Below are 26,486 nucleotides of genomic sequence, written 5' to 3'. Positions count from 1 at the left end.
ATACAGACTCCACAGGGAGGTAATGCACAAGCATCCGCTTCAGGAGGTGCGACCGCGGGTCCTCAGACCCCGCCACCAACTCACAGATTCAATCTCAGAGATATGCAGAGTCCTCTCACGTACAGGTCTCCCCACTCCTCTAATTCATCCCGCCTTGACGCATTAAAGGAAAACATGTCAGTTTGCAGATATGATCCAGTACCCGGAAAGGACGATTTAATGATATTGGCATCATTACGGTTAAGATCTGCTACTGATAGCTTGTTATGTTATGCAGGAATGAAGGAGCGCCTAGACAGAATATATGAGTTTGTTCAGACAGGAAAGGACCCTGACAGTATTAAGGATGCCCTGGAGAAACAGAAAGTTGGCATGCAAGCGCTGATACTACGATTTTTCATAAATTGTCTAATAAGAGAACGAGACAGGCCCGGAACAGATCAGAGTGAATTAGACGCATTGAACAAGTGGGGTCAAAATATAGCTGATGGAAGACATGACAGACAGAATTGCATAGACTCTATGTACAAGAAAATTAGGAAAGCAGTGATAGCCGTACATCAGAAAGAAAAAGAAGAGGCTCCCTCCGAGGAGGAAGAAGAACAGGAAGAACCCGAAAGAAATGTAGGAACAATACCATATGTAGGTAAGGGAACTTACCTTAGGAAGGGTATCCGTCCAGAGAGCAAGAGAGTTTTTTTCTCTGCCTTAACAAATCCGAATTCTGCTGAGCATCAGTTCCAGGAAACTGATAAAAGGCTTCGAGATCGAGTTGGGTACCATGTACTCAATTCTATGGATGAACAAGAACTAGCCCGATCAGCTGTATCATGGGCCGAAAATGCAGACATATACAATGATGACACAGTGGCACAGACATTTCTGAACCTCTCCCCCGACGAACAGAAATTAGCAGGTGTATACATGATTCAGCACCTTCTCATCAAATACAGAAAACATTATTCCGATCCAGGTCCCTTACACGAGACACTAGAAGCACTACTGATGGATAGATGGAGAGGTCTAAGCACTAAATTAATTCAAATAATTCTAGAACAACGACATAGATATGATACCTTTGTAAGCTCTGAATATGTTCCCGCCCCACCTCTAGAAAGGAAAATGTACCACATGCAATGCGGGGGTGGTATTGAAAGTCAGAACCCCTTACGAGAAGTGCACCCTGTTATGGGTGAGGATAAAACCTTGAAACGCGTGTATGTACACACGCCTCTGACTAAATTAGAACTGTTAGAAATGAAGAAACTAGTACCATGCCATGATAAAGACCCTGCAGGTTTCCATAGAGAGCTTAAAGACATGTTATTAATGGGGGATTACACGTATGATGATATCATGAAAATGTTGAAAGTATTATTGCCTACGGGTATATTCGAGAAATTAAAGGAAAAGGAATGGGAGGTGGGAGACACAAAGATTGCCTGGGCAGAAATAGAGGAAGAAGAAAAGAAACGGGTCCCAGGGTTAGGCCTTGGGGACAAAACTAAAGCATTACCAGGTTTGATAGTACAGGTCCTGCCCAGATTATTAACAACAAGAAAGGAGGATTGGGATGCAATATCGTCTTGTAAACAGAAACATGATGAAGATACTAGTGACTTCTATTCCAGATTCGAGAAATGTTTTATTATTAATAGTGGCCTCCAGCCAAGTAGCGAGTCGTACCCGCATCTTTTTGTATCAAAGTTAGTCGAGAATTCCTTACCGTTAGTCAAAAATAGAGTGTACAAGGTCGAGAGTACATGGCAAGCAAATACGCCATCACAGATGTTACAAATGTTACAATATCATCAGAACAGAATCAGAGAAGAACAAGATCAGGAACAAAAACGCATGAAAGACACAAAGATGAAAATGTTAGTAGCTCAGACGGTCCCATCCGATGGTCACAGAAAGGGTGCGACCCAGACAAGTCACACTGCAGCTCCCGTTAAAGGGACATGCAATTATTGCAAGCAGCCAGGTCACTACGTACATGAATGCCCAGTTCTGAAACATAACATAGCGACAGGTAAAACTAAAGAAAGACCGCATCCGCCTAGACAAGACCATAACCAACATCAGTCTCCACAGAATACACAGGGTACACAGCCTATGCATGTTTCCTCGACCCCAGCACAGACCGTAGCAGTACCACAGCCACAGCCCATTGCCGCAACTCAGCAAGTTTCACAGCAGATGTACCAGTATGCCCAGTCCGCTTACCCCGAATATTCCCGATATACATGAAACAGCCTAGAGAGGGAAGGTGGCTTGCCTCTTATTGAGATTCCTGTAGATCAAGAAGGTCCTTATGTACACAGTCAAGTATTGGGAAAAGACAGAAAGTTTTTAATTGACACAGGGGCAAGTCGCACTACAATCAGCCATGATGAAGTTCCAGGGGCACCCCTCTCAGGCTCACAGAATGTTTCCCTGGGTTTTTCAGGACAGCCTATTGTAAACGAGGTATCAGAACCAGTTCCCCTGGCTGTGGGTCCATTATCACGTGTTACAGACCTGTTACTCACGAAATCATGTCCAGAAAATCTGTTAGGAATTAAAACATTGAAGGCTCTAGGAGCTATAATATGCTGTTCCCCGGAGGGAGTTAGACTCTTTCTGCGGGATTTCAAGGGTCATTATGTTCTACGTGAATTTGATGTCAGATTGAAAAAGGTACCAGATTACTTGTGGGCAAAAGGCCCAACTGATGTAGGCTGTATGCACATTACACCATACCGCGTTACACTCAAGGCAGATGTTGTATTACCCAGAATCAGACAATATAAGTTACCACCGGATGCTGTAGTGGCTTTACTGAAAATCATTGAAGAGCTCATTGCCCAAGGAGTGGTCGTCGAGACCGACTCCAATATCTGTAATTCACCCATCATTCCGATTCTTAAACGTACTGATCCCAATGCACCGCCAGTATATCGGCTGGTGATTGATCTTCGAGAATTGAATAAATGCATTATTCCACAGTATCCTGTGGTCCCCGATATCTCCTCTCTATTGACTGCTATTGATTCAGAAGCAACGTTCTTTACTGTAATTGATCTCAAGAACGCCTTCTTCAGCGTGCCTATTGATCCAGAGAGCCAATATCTCTTCGGATTCAGTTTAAATGGACGCAGTTTCAAATTTTCGCGCGCACCTCAAGGATTCACAGAAAGCCCCAGCATCTATAGTCAAGCACTGAAAAGACAACTAGATTGTATTCAAATGCCAGTTAACACCGCTTTACTGCAATACGTCGATGATCTGCTGATCACCGCACGAAGTGAGCCCGAATGTGAAAAAGCATCACTGACAGTTTTACACTTCCTGGCCGACAAGGGACACAAGGTGTCCCCTTCGAAGCTACAATTCTGTGTTCAGCAAGTTGTGTACTTGGGTCACTTGCTGTCCAAAGTGGGGAGACAGCTCACTCCCGATCGCATTCAGTTAATTGCAAATATGCCACAACCCCAGACACAAAAGGAAGTGCGGGCCTTCATAGGCCTCACCTCGTACCGCAGACAATGGATTCCCCAGTATGCATTTCTAGCCAAGCCACTCATCCAGTTAACGACACAGGAGGCAGCGACTTCGACTGCCCTCCCTTGGACTCAGGAACATACACAAGCTTTTGAAGACTTAAAGAAAGCCTTATGTCAAGCACCAGTTTTAGCGACACCATGTTACAGCAAACCGTTTACACTTTTTGTTACAGAACGTGATGGTACAGCGTTGTCTGTCCTCACCCAAGATCAAGCAGGTTCACATAAGCCTTGTGCTTATTTTTCTAGTACATTGGATTCAGTAGCCCAAGCACTCCCTGCGTGCTTAAAGTCAGTAGCAGCACCAGCGTTAGCAATAAGACAAAGTGACTCAATTGTTTTAGGTCATCAGTTAACAGTTCAAGTACCACATTCTGTAGAGGTTTTGTTAAACAGAACCCAGACTCAACACTTGACTATAGCACGACTGACAGGTTATAAATTAACACTATTTCAGCCACACATAGAAATCAGACGCTGCAGTATCCTGAACCCCGCAACACTATTACCAACAGTTATGACAGATTCAGCCCCACATGATTGTATAGAAATAATTAATGCAGTAACAAAGCCTAGACGAGATTTAACAGATGTTCCATTGACAAATCCAGACCTGACACTTTATGTGGACGGTTCATGCATGAGAACAAGTACAGGAGAATTAGTGGCCGCATATGCCGTGACCACTGAAACTGAAGTTAAAGAAACACATCGTATTGACACACTGTCTGCTCAAGCAGCAGAGCTCATCGCTCTGACCCGAGCTTGTATTCTAGCCAAGAACAGAAATGTTAACATATACACTGATTCACGTTATGCATTCGGAGTTGTACACGACTTCGGAGTCCTCTGGCAAGAACGAGGTTTCCTGACCTCTCATGGGGCCAAGATTCAACACGGTCCCCTCATTCAAGCGCTGTTAGAAGCAATACATTTGCCCTCGGGCATATCAGTCATGAAGTGTAAGGCACATACTAAAATTACAGATTCTGTTTCCCAGGGTAACGACCTGGCAGACCAGACAGCAAAACATACAGCACTGACTCACATCCAGATTACTGATGTGACAAAGACAATAGTACCGATAAAGTGTATGGCAGTTAGAGATCCCGCCCTAGACGTAATTGACATTCAGACACATGCTACACCAGATGAAATAAAGAAATGGACTGAACTAGGAGGGATTCAGACAGATCAAGGTTGGATAACGAAGGAAAAATCTATATGGTTTCTCCCTGACTCAATGGTTCAAGTCATGATAAACACAGCACATAGCCCGGCACATCTAGGAGAGAAGGCGATGTTAGACAGTTTACAGAATCTCTGGTACAACAAACACTTACGAGCAGCAGCAAAACAGAAAGTGCGTACTTGCATGATCTGTTGTCAGTTCAATCCAGGTAAAAGCGTCCCTGTAGAACAAGGTGGATTTCATCCTCCCGATCACCCTTTTGAAGTCCTCCAGATGGATTATATCCAGATGAACAGTTGTCGAGGTTTTAAATATGTCCTTGTAGTTGTTTGTGCTCTGTCCCGCTGGACCGAAGCATACCCAGTTCCAGACTACACTGCTCCGACCACTGCCCGACAGTTGGTTCGTGAATTCTTCCCACGGTACGGTTTGCCCCGTGTCGTGTATTCAGATAACGGACAGCCATTCTCGTCCGAGTTGATGAAACAGGTTTCCCTTTTGCTAGGATATCAGTGGAGGTTCCACTGTGTCCGACATCCCGAAGCAGCAGGCCTGGTAGAAAGGCATAATCAGACACTAAAAATCCGCCTTGCAAAGATCTGTCAGGAAAAGGGGGTCGACTGGATAGTCGCCCTGCCCGTGGCACTATTCTATATGAGAATGGTCGCCCATTCAAGATCAGGGCTATCCCCGTACGAAGTGGTCTTTGGCAGACCACCGAATATGTGGGGGACGCCCATTCCGAAGAAAATAACTGATGTTGATTGCAATATGTTGACAGATTACCTTGCCTCCTTGATGTCTGCACTCCAATCATGTCGTTCACAGGTTGCCGCAGCCTTCCCTGATAATACCGATGTGAAGGCGCATGAGGTCCGTCCTGGGGACCTGGTACTCGTCCGGAATTTCGACCGGAAAAGTCCGCTGGAGCCCCGTTGGAAGTCTCCGAAGACCGTCCTCCTTACAACCAGGACCGCCGTGAAGATAGAGGGGAGAAAGGGGTGGGTCCACACGAGTCACATCAAACTTTGCAATGAACTAAAAAACGGACTAAACCAGGACTCTGACTCGTCCACCCCCACCAAAGACTGTGTTGAAAGAAAAGACGTTACAGTGTCTGAACGAGAAAAGACTCCCCAAGAACTATATCGTATGAAACTCCGATCTAGCAAGTCAGACAGTTTAATTGTTTAAGTCCTCCCCTAGGTGAATCGGTTAAATAGTTTCTGACATGTATCCCCTAGATCGAGATAGAGAGAGAGAGAGAGAAGCAAAGAAACGTACATACTGTAAATCACTGCGTAGTCACTGTATAGTGACGTTGTTAATAATGTTTTTTCTAAGTATTCTAATTATTATTGCCAGCATTCTGCTACCTATATATTGGCCTATTTTCAGGCGTGGACAATCTGTTTACAATGTCTCTGCTGAACACAGTTTTAGTGAACTTCCTGCACATGAACTCTCTTACAGACTTGCGCTGCGCAACAATACATTCATTAGTATGTTACACCACTCCCATCAGACAAATAATGCTACAGACTGCTGGATATGTGGCCGACTCCCTCCCTACCAGAATTACAAGGGAGCTCTGCCCCTCTTCCCGTACCCGTTCACTCACAATGGCTCCTGTGGGGCATGGTTTAAAATAATTAATTCCTTAGATCCTGATATTGCTGTTTTCGATGGGGGCTGGGTTTGGGGAAACTTGAACTTAGTCCTGCTCAACGTCTGTTATCCTGATAAAGAGGGACTTCCCACTCGAAAGGGAACTGATCTAGAAAATGAAGTATATGGATTAGGTAATTACACAATTAGCCTTATGATCCTTACTGTAGAATCCGAGGATGCTCCAGTTCTGCCCCATATGTTAGTATTACCAGTCACAGGTGAATTATGTGTTAGCAAGAAAGGTTCAGTACACGTAGGTCATAGTAAATGCACTACTGTGGTCAAGTTCAGTGATCATGGTAAATCGTCTTTCAAAGCTACCAGTCACTCCTATTTTGTTTGTGGTCATACCGCATACATACGTTTGCCTCCAGATTGGGATGGTACCTGTTACATTGCATTCCTTCTGCCACCTGTTTTTCTAGCTCCCCCAGATTACCATAGAAATACGAATCTAGTACCGAATAGACCCAAAAGAGATATTCCACTTGTCGACTACACAGAAACGGCATGGGAACAGTACACTGATTTCAATAAAGGATTCTTTTTCTTTCTAGGACCTGTCCAAAATAGTAAATTAATACGTAGATTAACTAGAACACTTGAAGCAGTAGTACGTGAAACTGCCTCCGCCTTAGGTAACTTAACAGAGGAGCAATCTGCTATGCGGGTTGTTGTCCTTCAAAATCGTCTTGTTATTGACGTCATCTTGGCAGATAGAGGTGGAGCCTGTAAGGTCATCGGGTCAAGTTGCTGCGTTTTCATCCCACAAAATGCACCATCTGTTTATGAAGCTATTACCCGTCTGCATAAAATTGCGAATCAGATACATCAGAATCCAGGCACCTGGACTTGGTCCGGTTGGTTCTGGACAACGTTAACAGCTTGGGGATGGAAGATCTTATCCTTCCTAGGCATCGGCCTTGTTATAGTATTCAGCTGCTGCCTGTGCCTACAGTGTGGGCCAGCGATATGTGGACTGTGTGCCACCTCGTGCATTGAACATTCCAGTTGTCTCTCAAACAGTCAAAGAAAGAAAGATGAACATATAATGTTACAAGAACAAACAGATCGATTTATGAGGATCGATATATCATGAAGGGTCCGTAGGGAACAAGGAGGGAATGAGGTAATCTAAATTTTATGGTCAAGTTGTGTTCCCTAGCGAGTACCCCACCGACTCCATGTACGAGTTAAAGTGCATGTAACTTCCCTCCTGTGTCAGCCAGGAAGACGCAAATACATTTGCGTCCAACGTTAACATATCCTCTTTCAGACCCACCATGAATGGGTCGAATGGTCCGTTCCTAAGTATGCTATGCCAACGTCTTTTTGTAGTGTACTCCTATGTTTTTCAGCTCTGGCTGAAGTAGGCCCTGAATCTCTGCCACCGAGCCTCTTTTCTGGCTTCTGACTCCGAGAAATCTCTGCCCAGGCAGCCCCTGTACTCGTGAACTCTGACTTACTTTCAGCGCGGCCCCTCGCGCTCGGCTCAGCCTGCTGCCTGCCAAGATTGACTATAACCTTCGAGTTATCTGTTTCCCTCCCCGAAAATACATTCCAGCCTGCTAGCTTCAGTAAACATCCTTCCTCAGCTACAGGGCTAAAGGGCCGACCTGTCTCTGTGCAAGTAATTCATAGCTTCGTTGCCATGCTTCCATGGAAGGCCCCATGCCCCCACGCTTCTCATACAGACACTCAGGCGCTTATACACGCACTCACAGCAAGTATAGAATAGCTTCTGCTCTAGAGACCTTTCTGCCCAGATAGCTCAGTTCCTAAACATCAGATATCAGATATGATAGAAGCACAAGTTGATCTGACATGCCAGACTTTTGTCTCTTTCCGTCAGTGTAAATGTCAAGTCCCCTGCACCCCTCCAATTACACGTCATGCAGCTGCGTGCGCATCCAAGCTTCCGATTTCTGCTGACATTGCCACATTTTCGGTTAGTGCCACCCCTTTGTGACACCTATCAGTGACGTTTCCAGAACACACCTCTAGTTCACGCCTCTTGATTACGCACATGTACCACGTGTATATTGTTATCTTGTCTGCTCTCAGCTGTTACGCCTTCTATACTGTTTTAAATGGTGTACAATAAGTATATAAGCTATGTACTGTTAATAAAATGTTAGCGCGCTCATCTATCCCTTCTGACACCCTGTGTGGTGGTCAGAACATGATAACTTGGCCATGACAATTCCTTTTTAAGGAATAAAACCCTTAGAACTCTAACACCACGGACTCTGTCTTTTTTCACCCGATCTGAGTTATTATTGATTAAGTACTTACCTGCATAGAAATTAAGAGAGTAAATTAATTATTTACGTCACACCAACCATCTATCCTTCAGAAAGGCCCTGAAGACACTCCTCTTCCAGGAAGCATTTCAGTCCCCCTAATGCACCTTAAAAGATTACAGCAACTCTTTGGCCGGCAAAGCGCGGAGATACCCTCATGGGATTGAGTCCAGTGCGATACAAGAAATTAAAATAAAATAAAATAAATAAAAAAGAACGGGCGCACGTGCTCTATGCCTTTTTAGAGTTGTTCCTATCACAAGCGCTGTGATGGCCCATCCTGGTAGTTCGGATGCCTCATCTAGGCCCAAACTACCGAACAGGGAGTACCACCACCACGTGCATGGCCTCTTTAGTCACTGAGTTAGTGGTACCGCAAGGACTGAGCGGGTTAAGAACCTGCAATGATGATAGGTGCACCAGTATGTCCTTTGCCATAGCGATATCAAGACTCAGCAACAAATGTGAGACTTCTTGGTGGCAGAGCGGAACTGCATGATGTAGCAGGTGCTCTCTCCGCAAAAAAGGTGAGCAATGAGGCCTGGGTGCACATCGGAGGGAGTAAATGCGATAGAGCAGACTGGATACAAAAAACGAACGCAGCGATTTAGGCATACCCAGTCCTACATACCCTATCTTATTGCATTTGTATTTTTTTTTCCAATAGCAGGAAAGTTTTTATAGTCGGACAAATGTCCGTTGCTCCCACATGCGTAGTGAAGTAGATGAGTATTTTTTTGTATACTATGTACAGTTAAATTTACCATCTTATTTTGGCAACTTTTCCTTTCTCAATTTATTTAGCACTCGCGCATCCATTGCTGTTCGTAGTACAGCTCGTGCCTTTGTTGGAGTGCACTGAGCGAAACAAAAGAGGATGATGAATGGAGCGTTTGAGCAAATCAAACATTCACCCACAGTCAACTGATATGGGTTTAATCCATCACCATTCTTTAGCTCACTCAGCCACCCCAGTTCAGACATTGCCATATGCAAATCAGTCTGACCAAGTGCCTCATGGGAACAGTGCAGCCCGAACTACCAAGCCATGTCTTCCCTGGACCAGAAACAGGCATCCTGGGACCGGTTTCAGATTCATAATCCTCATCAGCCAGGCTATCTTGAATCCAGTGGCCAAGTGAGCAAGGGACTCACGTCTGAGCATACCCTGCCAACTTAGGGCGAACAAAGCGAAACAAAAGGGGATGATAAATGGAGCGTTTGAGCAAATCAAACAATCACCCCCAGTCGACTGATCTGGGTTTAATCCATCACCATTCTTTAGCTCACTCAGCCACCCCAGTTCAGACATGGCCATATGCAAATCAGTCTAACCCTGTGCCTCATGGGAACAGTCCAGCCCGAACTGCCAAGCCATGTCTTCCCTGGACTGGAAACAAGCATCCTGGGACCGGTTTCGGATTCATAATCCTCATCAGCCAGGCTATCTTGAATCCAGTGGACAAGTGAGCAAGGGACTCACGTCTGAGCATACCCTGCCAACTCAGGGCGAACAAAGCGAAACAAAAGGGGATGATGGACTGAGCGTTTGAGCAAATCAAACACTCATCCCCAGTCAACTGATCTGGGTTTAATCCATCACCATTCTTTAGATCACTCAGCCACCCCAGTTCAGACATAGCCATATGCAAATCAGTCTGACGCTGTGCCTCATGGGAACAGTCCAGCCCGAACTGCCAAACCATGTCTTCCCTGGACCGGAAACAAGCATCCTGGGACCGGTTTTGGATTCATAATCCTCATCAGCCAGGCTATCTTTAATCCAGTGGCCAAGTGAGCAAGAGACTCACGTCTGAGCATACCCTGCCGACTTAAAACGAACAAAGTGAAACAAAAGGGGATGATGGATGGAGCGTTTGAGCAAATCAAACACTCACACCCAGTCAACTGATCTGGGTTTAATCCATCACCATTCTTTAGCTCACTCAGCCACACCAGTTCAGATATGGCCATATGCAAATCATTCTGACCCTGTGCCTCATCGGAACAGTCCAGCCCGAACTGCCAAGCCATGTCTTCCCTGGACCGGAAACAAGCTTCCTGGGACCAGTTTCGGATTCATAATCCTCATCAGCCAGGCTATCTTGAATCCAGTGGCCAAGTGAGCAAGGGACTCACGTTCACATCTGAGCATACCCTGCCAACTTAGGGCGAACAAAGCGAAACAAAAGGAGATGATGGACGGAGCGTTTGAGCAAATCAAACACTCACCCCCAGTCAACTGATCTGGGTTTAATCCATCACCATTCTTTAGCTCACTCAGCCACCCCAGTTCAGACATGGCCATATGCAAATCAGTCTGACCCTGTGCCTCATGGGAACAGTCCAGCTTGAACTGCCAAGCCATGTCTTCCCTGGACCGGAAACTAGCATCCAGGGACCGGATTCGGATTCAAAATCCTGATCAGCCAGGCTATCTTGAATCCAGTGGCCAAGTGAGCAAGGGACTCACGTCTGAGCATACCCTGTCAACTTAGGGCGTACAAAGCGAAACAAAAGGGGATGATGGACGGAGCGTTTGAGCAAATCAAACACTCATCCCCAGTCAACTGATCTGGGTTTAATCCATCATCATTCTTTAGATCACTCAGCCACCCCATTTCAGACATAGTCATATGCAAATCAGTCTGACGATGTGCCTCATGGGAACAGTCCAGCCCAAACTGCCAAACCATGTCTTCCCTGGACCGGATCCGGATTCACAATCCTCATCAGCCAGGCTATCTTTAATCCAGTGGCCAAGTGAGCAAGACTCATGTCTGAGCATACCCTGCCAACTTAGGACGAACAAAGCAAAACAAAAGGGGATGATGGATGGAGCGTTTGAGCAAATCAAACACTCACACCCAGTCAACTGATCTGGGTTTAATCCATCACCATTCTTTAGCTCACTCAGCCACCCCAGTTCAGACATGTGCATATGCAAATCAGTCTGACCCTGTGCCTCATGGGAACAGTCCAGCCCGAACTGCCAAGCCATGTCTTCCCTGGACCGGAAACAAGCATCCTGGGACCGGTTTCGGATTCATAATCCTCATCAGCCAGGCTATCTTGAATCCAGTGGACAAGTGAGCAAGGGACTCACGTCTGAGCATACCTTGTCAACTTAGGGCGAACAAAGCGAAACAAAAGGGGATGATGGACGGAGCTTTTGAGCAAATCAAACACTCACCCCCAGTCAACTGATCTGGGTTTAATCCATTACCATTCTTTAGATTATTCAGCCACCCCAGTTCAGACATGGCCATATGCAAATCAGTCTGACGCTGTGCCTCATGGGAACAGTCCAGCCCGAACTGCCAAGCCATGTTTTCCCTGGACCGGAAACAAGCATCCTGGGACCGGTTCCGGATTCATAATCCTCATCAGCCAGGCTATCTTTAATCCAGTGGCCAAGTGAGCAAAAGACTCACGTCTTAGCATACCCTGCCAACTTAGGACGAACAAAGCGAAACAAAAGGGGATGATGGATGGAGCGTTTGAGCAAATCAAACACTCACACCCAGTCAACTGATCTGGGTTTAATCCATCACCATTCTTTAGCTCACTCAGCCACACCATTTCAGACATGGCCATATGCAAATCAGGTATACAACGTTTACCACGCATTTTTTACCACGCACTACACTTACAATGCAGGCATTACCACGCATACCATTACAACGCATTGCGCTGGTGGGCACTCTAGGATAGGGAATAAGTTTAATTTTATATCCAACACCTTCCCTAGTATCCACGGGGACTGGAGTTGGAATATAAAATTATACTTACCACTATCCAGCACCTCAAAGCGCTATGCGTTGTAATGGTATGCGTTGTAAATACCGTGTTGTAATGGTATGCGTGGTAATAGTATGCGTGGTAACGTCATACATCCGCAAATCATTCTGACCCTGTGCCTCATCGGAACAGTCCAGCCCGAACTGCCAAGCCATGTCTTCCCTGGACCGGAAACAAGCTTTCTGGGACCAGTTTCGGATTCATAATCCTCATCAGCCAGGCTATCTTGAATCCAGTGGCCAAGTGAGCAAGGGACTCACGTCTGAGCATACCCTGCCAACTTAGGGCGAACAAAGTGAAACAAAAGGAGATGATGGACGGAGCGTTTGAGCAAATCAAACACTCACCCCCAGTCAACTGATCTGGGTTTAATCCATCACCATTCTTTAGCTCACTCAGCCACCCCAGTTCAGACATGGCCATATGCAAATCAGTCTGACCCTGTGCCTCATGGGAACAGTCCAGCCTGAACTGCCAAGCCATGTCTTCCCTGGACCGGAAACTAGTATCCAGGGACCGGATTCGGATTCAAAATCTTCATCAGCCAGGCTATCTTGAATCCAGTGGCCAAGTGAGCAAGGGACTCACGTCTGAGCATACCCTTCCAACTTAGGGCGTACAAAGCAAAACAAAAGTGGAAGATGGACGGAGCATTTGAGCAAATCAAACACTCACCCCCAGTCAACTGATCTGAGTTTAATCCATCACCATTCCTTAGCTCACTCAGCCACCCCAGTTCAGACATGGCCATATGCAAATCAGTCTGACCCTGTGCCTCTTGGGAACAGTCCAGCCCGAACTGCCAAGCCATGTCTTCCCTGGACCGGAAACAAGCATCCTGGGACTGGTTTCGGATTCAGAATCCTCTTCAGCCAGGCTATCTTGAATCCAGTGAACAAGTGAGCAAGGGACTCACGTCTGAGCATAACCTGCCAACTTAGGGCGAACAAAGCGAAACAAAAGGGGATGATGGACGGAGCTTTTGAGCAGTGCAAGACATTTTCTACCTGAAAAAATGGGGATATGAACCTAACCTACGAATTGCAAACGCTCGTGCGTGTCTGTTTCCTTCCATGCTAAACCATTGGCCTTTGCATGCAACTTATTCTAAAAGACTGCATGAAATTGGCCAGCGGCAGGCGCATTGCTCTGTTCAAGGCCTATTGATATCTATTACGTGCTTGCTGCCCGTAATAGACTCCAATAGCACATGAGGTTTCAATTATCGTGTCCAGACACGGGCATGATAATTGAAATCCCCGTGCATGACTGCACACCAGTTGTTTTCAATAACCGTATAGAAAACATTACTACTGTACCAATTGTTCATAAATTGAAGCCCTTTTACCAATGTGGAACCATACAAATGGTTGTATTTTTAATGGGAGAGGGAAGGTGTGTGAAAGGGCGATGCTATTCTACTCCACATTAAGATAGTGGCAATTACCAATCATAACATCTTTCTTTTACTATCTTTTAGATGTGGAACTTCACGGTGCACTATGTCTCGGCACGTGGTGGAAGACACACAGCTGACAGAAAGGTGAGCTGCGAATATTCTTTTCAGAGTCACTCTCTCACATCCTCTCTCCTTTGATGAACAAATGAAGCACAATCTTACCATCTTTTTGATCTAGCAGGTTGTGTTTCACAAATTGGTGTCCCCCCAACACCTCCAAAGCTCAACATTTGAGGAATCTGCGATGATGTGTGGCCATCGTAACAACTCATAAGTAGGTTGCTTCGACACGTGGTGGACCCTCTTTGAAACACATCAATGGCAGAAGGTGAGCAGAGAAGCTTGTTTCAGAAGCAACGAGAAGTCACCTGTGAGCAGAGAGATTGGATAGTGTGCAGCAACTTGGGTGCGTAGGAATGTACAATAACCTCCGGGCAGTGAAAGTAGATAGGTTGCAACAGTCTGGGTGCGCAGGAAAGGGCACTCACCTCCGGACACTGGGAGTGGATGGGGTGCAGCAGTCTGGGTGCGCAGTAATGATAACTCATCGCTATGCAGTGGGAATGCATGAGGTATAGGACCCTGGGAGAAAAAGAGTGCACAAACACCTTCTTTCAGTGGGAGTTGATGTAATACAGTAGCCTGGGTGTGCAAAGGCAAAACACAGAAATATATGCTAGCAGTTGTTTGTACTCTGCAATTACTAATTGTATACTATCCTTCAGATCACTAAACTTGAGGATGCACTATAACCCGGCACGCGGTTGGACACACATCTGTGTCAAAAAGGTGAGCTGTAAAGATTTTCTCTAGTATCAATTCTACCTCACCTGCTCCTCTTTTACTTTCTCTCTCTCACACTTTCAATGTCTTTCTTTCTCTCTTTCTCTTGATCTGTTCCTCTCTCTCACACTGTTTCTTTTTCTCTTTTCAAGTTATGAACCCTGCTGTTCACACTGCAGATGAATAAGTCAAGGCTGAATTTAACACTGTCTGCAGTATAGATGCAAACCAGAATTCAAGCTGTAACCTTTACTAGATCCAGTGTTTGCAAAAGGTAAGCAGAGCGGGCTATGTGCACAAGGCCTCCAAATAAACGTGGTGCGAACAAACAATATCGTCCTGCATAATGATGTGATCTCTCACCTCATTCTGAATCATCTCTGAATCATGCTGGACCATACTGTACATCTGAGCTAGCAGGCACTTCCCTATAGACACCTCTTCAGCGTGGGCCTACGAGATGGATGGAATGCGTCAGGCACACTGCACACGTGTGAATAAGCAATATTGCCAAGTGTTATGTTATTTTGTGATCTTTGACCTCATTCAGTCACATCTCTTTCTCATTTTAAATACCATTTATACCATAAGATACGCCTAAGCTTATGACCAGCGCTGCCCTAAAGACTCCTGTTGAGGTTGATTCTGCGGGAGGGGTGGGGTACACTACCCTGAGTGTGCATGTGAGAAAAAATAATCTTGCCTTCACAAATGATGTAATCTCTCACGTCATTCCATCACATCGATCTCATTTTAATGACTTATGTTTCATTTTTGTTTTGCAGGTTACCTACGCTGCTTCCACTGGAGTCCTTCTCACGTTTGGTTTATTGTACCTTTATATTAAAGTTACATTTCTATTTATTTATTTCTGTTTTCATAAAGGATCATTTAAAATAAATAAATAACAGTGTATACATCTTCTTTTTCTGACAACATTTGACTATTATTTAGTATGATAATCATCTGCTTAGGGAAGATTTTAAAATCAAAACTATTTGACATTACAGTGCATCTATAAAAAATATTGTAAGTAACTCTTAGGCACATATATCCTGAGTAATTATTCTACTACAAGAGTTCTATGAGTGTATTACTTTATAACAGCATACGTACTGTCCATCTGATTACAAAACAAATAAGGCACTGCCTAGCACCACCGAGGCTTCAGAGACTGCAGAGGCACACCTTGCATATTAAAATAAAGATTGTGAGTATCACAATTTCCGGACTTAAATTGCCTTGAACTCCTCGAACAATTAGCAAATTATTCTCGGGACGGTGGCCGTCTCCTAGACTACAAAATGTCTCTTTACCCTTTCGCGCACAATTCACATGTAACATTAACAGAGTGATCCCTAAAGTCAAGAAGGCCCGAATGGGAGGCAGATCTTTCCAGCTCTTGGCGGCAAGGAGCTTGAACGAACTCCCTCTTGAGCTTCGGCTGGAACCTTCTGAGACCAGGTTCAGAAGAGAGCTTAAACCATACGTGTTACTTCATTAATGGGTCTGGGTGCCTTAGTCTGGGTGTGGGGCTCTGGGATCTCTCACTTACTACAGCGCGGGGACACGCCGGTGGGCGTAACCAGGCGCTTTACAAGCTCCCTTATTATTTTATTACTTGGGGGCATATGCGCTCAATTGAGTGTTCCATGAACTGTTACTATGATAACAGGCAGTAAGCTGTTTGGGGGTAGGGTTCAAAGGTGCTGGCTGTACAGAGTCATATTTACCCAAAGTCCTCTATATAACACAGGAGAAAGCAAACAGAGACGACAGAACACTGTCTACTTTAGGAGCAAAAGAAGTACACAACTCTTCGAATTAACCTCAAGAGAGGACGCAATCAATAGCCACTGCTGTTATAAAACCCCATGTACAATTTGCCTGCTCTGTACACAACAATGGGCAATTCTTTATCGATCCCAATCAGACACTGCTGCTTCACGTTTCACAGTGTGCACTTCCCTAAATACTTTGTGGCTATTTAAAAGGAAGACCGGATTGTCAACATTCCAAAACTCAGGGGCATATTTACAAGGACAGCGTTAAAATTATCACCGCTTTAGCGGCAGCAAACTGCCGCTAAACAGCAATAATGGACTTGAAAACCCTTTGTTGTCTTACCGGAAAATTTTTTTTACACTGCTGTTTGCCGTTTGCTATGGCAGGGTATGAGCCGAAGCTTCCACCCTGCCATAGCAAACTTGGTTTGGATTTTGAAAGAGAGAACAGGGAAACCTGCTCACTCTTTCAAAATGCAAAGCAGATTGCTTTTCCCTATGGGGAGCTGCATATTAGCAGGTTCACGTGTGGAAAAGTCATGGTGGCTTCAGAAGGACGTGGGGAGATGGCTAGGACCATAGAGACATTGGGGCTCCACCCGCGTTCCCCAATGTTGTATATATGCCTAAACAGTAAACAAGGCGATATCATTTTCACCACATTTTTGCTTTTTTTTTAAAAAAGCCGCGAAATGGCCCTTGATAATATACCCTCAAGTTTGCTATGAAGGAGCAGGAACATCGACTCCCGCCCTCCCATACCAAACAGCAGTGTCCCGGGGAAGGCACCCCGAGACACAGCAGGAGCCGATCCTGGGGAGTCGTGTTCCCCAGGGCCCTCGACTGCTCCAGAATTGAGGCCACGCGACCCGCCTCTGACAATTAAAAAAGCCTCAGAGGGTGGTGTTCTCCGGAGCAAAGATGGACCTTTGAGCCCCACTCCTATTTTTTTTAAGCCCCAAAGAGTAGCGGTCCCCGGGGCTGGAGAGGGCCTTTAAGCCGCCCTACCCAAGAATTTAACTGGGGGAGTACCTTTGAGCCCCCCACCCATTTATTTTGTAGCACCAAGGGATGGCGGTCCCCGGGCTATAGGGTCCCTCTGGACCCCTATCAAATTTAATATTTTAGACCCCGGGATTTGGCCCCCCCAGTAAGCTAATTTCTAAGAAAGCACAGAAGCCTGAGCTTCGTTTACTTTTTTTTGACGGCGGATCCATGCACCCTGTGTACATTTCTCAGTTTTATTAACAGAAAACAATATATTTTGCAGGTCTAAAGGGTCAAAATATTTCTAACCTCCCCCCTTTATAAGTTTTGAACACTTGTTCCACTGATATCTAGACCCTCACTTCTACCAAGGCCCAAAATGACTGCCAACACTTCCTGGTTTCGAATGTTGACAACCACTTGACAGCCAATTAGCATTCAGCGCGTGATCAGGAAGGTGCGCTTAGGGTGCGCTCAGGATGTGCGGATCCACCGCTGCCATAGACATATATACTTTCATCAGTACTTTAATCAGTGATGTCATTTGAGATGCCATAAGTGATGTCATCAGTGAGGTCACTGACCATGTCATGAATGATGTTATATGTGACATCATCATCAGTGGATTGCGGCCACGAGAGTTACAGTTAGTACAACTAACTATAACTGAGGAATTTCAATCGTTTTGTATGAGTGAAATGTCCAGCTAACTATAACACCCCTAAAACCTATAATTTTTTCAGTGAATTTCTAAGGTTTTTTAAATGCTAATTCCTAACTATAACCTGCCTGAAACCTATGGATTTTTCAGTGAATTTCAAAGGTTTTTTAAATGCTAATTCCTAACTATAACATGTCTGAAACCTATGTTTTTTTTTCAGTGAATTTCACAGTTTTTTTAAATGACTTTTCCTACTTCTAATGACCACTTCCCTATATTTTCAACAAAAAAACAAATCTGCAAAGCTACCTAAAAAATCAGGCAATAGTTTCACTCACCACTAACAGAATAACATCAACATTTACCTACTGTAAAAATGTCGAATATGTACTGCGTGAATTACATCCAACTCACACCCATCTTTAAAGAGCAATATGTGACAGAGGTTCTAATTATTCACATCTGACACCCAGCAATATCACAATACCCAGCACCATGACTACCACAACCACCCCCAGAGACCCGTCCTTCCTACTACCTCAGAGGCAGCGCAAAACAGGACAATAAACGTTTCCAAAATAATATATCCCCTCAACAGTACACAGTATACAGAGATGTGGCAACAAAGTATGTATAATGGAAAGAACTCAGACATCAACAATAATGTACACAACGCTAAGACTACCAGTGAAATACTATACACAATTCACTATAGAAATCAAAAACTGTTCAGTGTGTACATATACCATTGATACGTGTAGTGTACTGAATAGTGGACGCAACCATATTGTCTCAGACACTGGGGAATATTTTGATCATGTAGCTGTGTTCACCCCCCCCTTTGAAACAGAAGCGGAGTGGGCTAGTGTAACATAAACAATGTCAATGTGAGACTATAAATAATTATGCTACGCCTTGGGTGTGGTTCACTTCTGCAAAGACAAGAGACCCCGCCGCAGCAAAAGTCCTCACCCTGCCACGTGGCTGCTGCCATGACCATGTGCCTCCTCAATACAGGCCCATTCCGAACTCAACGCCACAGCACCACAGACTTATGTCTCTATCGACTACTGCCTTTGATCTCCATTGCAGACAGCAGGGTTCACAATTTGAATTCAGCTTTGCATCTGCACTATGTACAATTGGAATCTATGTCTTCTGATTTTGTAAAAGGTTGTGACAAAAAGCATTTGTCTATAACTATGCTGACTACAGCCTTCGATCTACACTGCGTACAGCAGGGTTCACAACTGTAATTCAGCTTTGCATCAACACTACGGACAGCATTGAATCCAGCCATGCTTTATTTAAGGTAGAGACATTTGAACTCTATGTCTTCCGAAATTTATAAAAGGATGTGACAAAAAGCATTCATCTATAACTGTGCTGACTACAACCTTCAATCTACATTGCGGACAGCAGGGTTCACAACTTGAATTCAGCTTTCTTTCGACAATACGGACAGCATTCAAGTTAGCCATGATTTACGTAAGGCAGAGACAATTTTCTTAATGGATGCCACAAAATATATTCCTCAATGTATGTACAAAGTACTGCCTCCAAATGTACACTGCGATCAACAGAATTCACTACTTGATACCAGAAGTGGAGAAGCACTACAAACAATATTGAATTCAGTCTTGATTTATTTAAGCCGGAGACAATTGTACTGTGTCCTCAGATTCGGTTATCTGTGACGAAATAGCATTCATCGATGTTTGTGTCAACTACTGCCTTCAATCTACACTGCGTACAACAGGGTTCACTAGTTGAATTCGGCTTTCCATCTACACTATGGACAGCATTCAAGATATCCTTGATTTATGTAAAGCAAAGACTATTTTGTTAAAGGATGCCACAAAAAATATTCCTCAATGACTGTAGTGAGTTCTGTTTTCAAATGTACACTGCGATCAAAAGAGTTTACGGCTTTATAACAGTGGTGCATAAGCCCTACAGACAACATACAATTCAGTCCTGATTTATTTAAGGCAGAAAAATACTTCTGTGTTCTCAGATTTTGTTAAAGTATGTGACAAAAAAAGCATTCTTCGATGTCTGTGTCAACTACAGCCTTCGATCTACTCTGCGGACAGCAGGGTTCACAACTTGAAGTCACCTTTGCATGTATACTACTGACAATAAGGAATTCAACCTTGATTAATTTAATGGAGAGACACTTGTACTGTATGTGTTACCCCGAACCACTAATCATAACAGGGTACACACACGCTGAGTTCTTTCGGTACCTCGAAATCACTGCACCACAAGTCATTTCCCCGTAGCCTCATTAAAGCAGAATTCACTAGGCAAAAAACATTGCTCCCAGTACCGCCCCCCGGCATTACGCATTATCGCAGAGTACGTACAAGGTCAGTTCAAAAGATACTACTAACTCAGTGCACCATATATTATCGGAAAGAAGAGTCTACAGTTTTATGTCAGCAATGAGGCATACTGTCACTTTTAAGTGGAATTCATGCAGAATCTAATCGACAAAACACATTACTCCAATTACTGTCCCCCCTCCCCCCAGACCACGCATGATCGCAGAATATGTACACGCTAAGTACCAAAGATACTAGTAACTCAGTGCACCAAAAATTATTATAATGTGACTTACTAAGGCACCATTCACAACACAAAAAAACATTACTATCAATACAGCCTCCCCGGACCACGCATCATCGCAGGCTCCAGAGAACCTTCTAGCTTTAGATACCACTAACTCAGTGTAAATCAAAGTAAGTATAACACCTACCAAACCCTACACAATATCCCTTTATTATGCTTCCTTGAAAAACGTATTTTGTATCACTTATACATTTAGTTCAGTAATAAAATGCATGTTGCATACATGTTCTATCTTCCACTTCAATAATAATTGCAGATGATGCACTCCACCCTAAGATGTACACTGCGGACAGCAGGGTTTACAACTTGAATTTACCTTTGCATCTACACTACAGTCAGTAGGAAATTCAACCTTGATTTTTTTAATGCAGAGACAATTATACTGTATGTATTCCGATTTTGTTAAAGTAAGTGAAAAAAAGCATTGTTCTGTAACTGTACTGACTACTAGCTTCCATGTACACTGTGCACAGTAGGCTTCACAACTTAAATTTACCTTTTCATTTACACTACAGACAGCATTAAATTCAACCCCGATATATTTAAAGCAGACAAAAAATAGTGCTGTTGCACAGCTAGTATGCACAAGAAGGAGCTTCAATCTTTGCATTCTGTGTACTATGATAAAAAAGAATGTAGAAAATTTTGCAAAAATGTATCACCACCACGGCAATACCAAGTACCTCTCGGATCTCACCTTCAACATCGTCACCAACATACGTACCTATTTTGAGAAAGCTAGAATGCACTACGTGAAATGCAATTGTTTAATTTTTTATGGGGGAAAATCAGTAGACCTGGGTTACAGAGCAATTGATAACCATTGTTGCTATTTTTTCCCCCTTAAGCTTCATATAGTCCAGTATGCAATAGTGAATCATTTCAGTACAGCCCGCTCAGACCACGCATCATTGCAGGGTGAGCACACAATAAATACCAGACCTACCACTAACTCAGTACACCGTAAATAATCACCACATGAACTTGGGAAGGCAAAATTCAATAGTCAAAACACATTTTTGCAAGAGCGGTCTGCCTGAACCACACATCATCGCAGGCTCCACACAAAACGCCCCTACCTCAGTGCACCACAACTCATGAACCCTTCACGATAGAATCTTCTCTGATTTATTTCACATACAATGCTCCTACCTTTGTACAGCAGATGTCATAAACTGTTTATGATTAAATGTCTGTATATGATATCATTATTACTATTCTACTTGTTACCAACAACAACATAATAAAATGGAGTCGAGTACACGTGCTGGTACCCACTTCAACTATCTATCTGTGTCTGTGTATTTATTGTGTTTCTAAAATGCTGCTCCTCCTCCCTACCACATTATATTGTGCTATAAATAGCGTATGCAACCATCTTACCTGTGACAGTCAGTCTGGGCTCTTTTTAAAAAAAAAAGCATATTTCATATAGCGCAAAATCAACCCAAAACTATATCAGCTACTTACATGAGCACCGTATTTACAATACATTTTTAGGCATGTGTACATTACATCATTACTCTACAATAACAGGATGTGGATGCAACTCCGAGATTCGAACACTGATTTCCAGCATCAAGTTCTACAGTCTTCCTGAATAACCACATATGTATATATATATATATTAGCTGCCCTTCATGTGCCAAAAACTGCAACTCAAACCGTTCACAGCCCTGTATTACTACAGCTAAAACACTCCACTGAATGAACAATAAACATTCATAATCGCAGAAATACGTCATGTCCACCATCTTTTATGTGCGCAACTATAAACGAATATAGAGTCAGTGATACCCTGTACCTTCCATGTTGGCCAAGTTGTGAAACTTTACAGATATAATGACACATTTGCTTTTAAGACCCGGGCGACGTCCGCACTACAAAACGGACACCCGAATCACTTCATTTCCCATATAGCTCACGACGGGACCACACACATAGCTTCGGAATCATGGTACAGAGTCTTGCGCAGCACTGGCATACGTCAGGCTAGCCCACTTCACTTACGCGACCAGGAAAAAACAAAAAACGCAACATTGCCCATATTTCCATTGTAGTGATTTCTTACTTCCAGGTCTAGTTGTCAGAACGGCACACAGACACTCCCTCATGGCTGGTATACGCTCACACCACACCCATCAAGCACATCCGTCACTACACATGTGACCGTACCTATAAAAAAGCCTGGGTGCCTGTGCTGTACTCCATTTTAGAGTTGCTCCCATCGCAAGCGATGTGATGGCCCGTCCTGGTGGATTGGACGTCTCATGTAGGCCCGAACCACCGAACAGGGGTCCCACCACCACCTGAGTGGCCTATTTGGTTACTGAGTTAGTGGTTCCGGAAGGACTGAGTGGGTGAAGAACCTGCGATGATGATGATGGCAGCACAAGTATGTCGTTAGCCATAGCGATATCAAGACTCAGCACCATATATGAGACTTCTTGGTGGCACAGCGGGACTGCATGATGTAGAAGGTCCTGCCCACGAAAAAGGGAGCAGTGAGGCCTGGGTGCGCATCGGAGGAAGTTAATGGGCTGCAGCAGACTGGATACAAAAAAGCGACGCAGCGATTTAGGCGTACCCAATCCTATGTAGCCTATCTTATTGCATGTACATATACTTTTCCAATAGCAGGAACGTTTTTATAATCAGTCAAATGCCCAGAATATAAACTGTACAAATAGTTGTTTTTAAATGCGAGAGGGAAGGTGTGTGAAAGGACGATGTTATTCAACTCCACATTAAGATAGTAACAAATACCAATCATAACATCTTTCTTTTACTATCTTTTAGATTTAGAGCTTCAGGGTGCATTATGTTCTGGCACGTGGTGAAAACCACACCGGTGACAGAAAGGTGAGCTGCGAATATTCTTTGCAGTCACTCTCTCACTTCCTCTCTCTATTGATAAAAAAATGACACTAAATGTTAACTTCCTTTTTATATTACAGGTTGTGTTTCACAAATTGGCGTACCCCCCTAAAACCTCTAAACCTCAATGTTTGAGGATTCTGCGATGATGAGTGGCCATTGTAACAACTTCTGAGAAGGCTGCTTCGACACGTAGTGCACCCTCTTTGAATCAGGCCATTGGCACAAGGTGAGCAAAGAAGCTTGTTTCTGAAACAATGAAAAGTCATCTGTGAAAGGAGAGAGTGGGTAGTGTGCAGCAGCTTGACTGTGTAGGAATGTGCAATTACCTCCGGGCAGTGAAAATAGATAGGTTACAACAGTTTGAGGGGCAGATTTACGAGCCCTTTGTGCCACTTTTGCGTCACTTGAAACATGGGAAAAGTGGAGCAAGGAGCTTCTAAATCTGCCTCTGACTTCTCAAAAAAAACACTCTCCTCCAAACTCTACGAGTCAATGGGGTGCAACAGTCTAGATACTCAATATTGAGAAGTCACCTCTATGCAGTGGAAATGCAAGGGATATACTACATTGGAAAAAAAACTGCGCACAGACACCTCCTTACAGTGAAACTTGTTGTAATATAGTATCCTGAGTGTACAAATAAATAAACCAAAAATATACGTGTGCATTTGTATGTACTATGCTATTTCTAACTCTATATACTGTCTTTCAGGTTCCTAGAGGGTGCACTATGAACAAGCACATTCTTGGACACACAACAGAGGCAAAAGGAGAACTACAAGTATTTTCTCCAGTATTAACTGCTCCATCTATAACGTTCTCTCTCTCAGACTTTTAATGTTGTTTTTTTCTCTCTTTCCCTCTCTCACATTGTTTCTCTTTCTCTTTTAAAGTTATGGATGCTGCTGTCTACTCTGACATGGAGAATCAAAGCTGAGTTCAAAGTTGTGAACTCTGTTGGTCACAGTGTTTACACAAGGTAAGCAGAGCGGCCTAGAGGTACAATCCCTCAGATTAAATGCATTCAAATTAAAAGAGCTTATTCACAAGCCTCTTGCACTACTTTTGCATCACTTTCAACATGAGAAAAGTAACACAAAAGTGGTGCAAGTCTCGTAGATAAGCCCTAAAGAACATTGTCCACGATAATGACGTGATCTCTCACCTAATTCTTTATCATCTCTGAATCATTTTAAAGACCTGTTGATCTATAGTGTAAATCTGACGCAGTAGGCACTTCCATACAGACACTTCTTGTACGCGGGCCTATAAGACAAGTGAAATGTATCAGGCACATTGCAGACGTAAAAATAAGGAAATATCGCTAAGTGTTACCTTGACTTGTAATGTTTGACCTCATTTAGTCACATCGATCTAATTTTAAACACTAATTTTCATTTTTGTTTTTGCAGATTACCTACCGTGCTTCGATTGGAGTACATATCACATTTTGTTTATTACATTGTTTTGTTAAAGTTATGTTTCTAGTTATTTATTACATTTTTATCTTCGAGTTACATTACCAGTTATTTATTGTTGTTTTAATTAAAGTTAATTAAAAAAGTATATACGTCTTCTTTTTTTGGGGGGTGGTGGTACCCAATAGAAATGTTATTGATAATTTCTGAGGCTAACGCTTTACCAGAGTCTATAGCTACGACTAATGGTTCCTATAGAAAAGTTTTAAAACTCCAGCACAGTAACCTTTTCCATTAGCAACATAGTGTGGTGAACTACTAGCCTCTGTGCGCACGTAAGTGTTCCATGAACTGTTACTATGGTAACAGGCAGAAAGACGTTTGGCGGTAGGGTTGAAAGATACTGGCTGTACAGAAACCAATATATTTACCCTGGATCCTCTACATTACAGAAAGGAAAGAAAAGTAAAACAATACACTGTGTACCAGATTTACAATCCCCTTGTGCCACTTTGCTGTCCAAGGCCCCCCTGCAAAATTAGAAGTGTGTGGGCCTCAACGACGCTCCTCAGGCCCCGGGAACCACCACCCGCGGGGATTTGTGTATTGTGGGAGGCAGGCTGCGTGGCCCTCCGCTTGGAGCCCTCGAGGGCCCTGGGGACCGCCACGTCCCAGGGCCGGCTCCTGCAGTGTCCCGGGGTGCCTACCCCCAGGACACTGCTGTTTGCTATGAGAGGGCGGAAGTCTTGCGCCTTCCGCCCTCCCAAAACAAACTTAGTTTGCATTTTGAAAGACAGATCAGTGAAATCTGTTCTCACTTTCAAAATCTAAACTAGATTGCATTTCCACATGCAAGTTAGCATCTATCCATGTGGAAAAGGAATGCCGGCTCCCGAAGAACGCAGGAAGCCGGCAAGACCCTAGGGGCATTGCGGCTCCCCCCACAGTCCCCAACATTTTTTATAAGACCCAGGGAATACAGTCCCCGGGAATATTAGAAATTGTTTATAGGGGCTATTTTTTTGTGGTAAAAGTAAAAGTTGCGCACCCAGCGCAGCGCCCAGAGCGCCCCCCTGGTGTGCAAGCACTGGATGTTTGACTAATCTGTAGGGTGTGCAACTTCAGCGCCTTTGGTGCACAACTTCTACGAGTTTGGGAGACAGCATTACATTTCCACATGGAGACCTACTAACATGCAGCTTGCCGTGTGGAAAAGCAATCTGATTTACATATAGAAAGAAAGAAAATATTTCCTTGCTATGGGAGGGTGGGATGGACACCCCGGGACACTGCAGGAAACGGCCCTCCCACAATTCATGAAGCCCCATGGAGTGGTGATCCCCAGGGATTTAGAGACCTTGCAGCCAC

Source organism: Lissotriton vulgaris, chromosome 4_1 (genome assembly GCF_964263255.1).
Source record: "Lissotriton vulgaris chromosome 4_1, aLisVul1.2, whole genome shotgun sequence".
Classification (NCBI taxonomy): Eukaryota; Metazoa; Chordata; class Amphibia; order Caudata; family Salamandridae; genus Lissotriton; species Lissotriton vulgaris.
Note: the sequence above shows the minus strand (reverse complement) of the source record.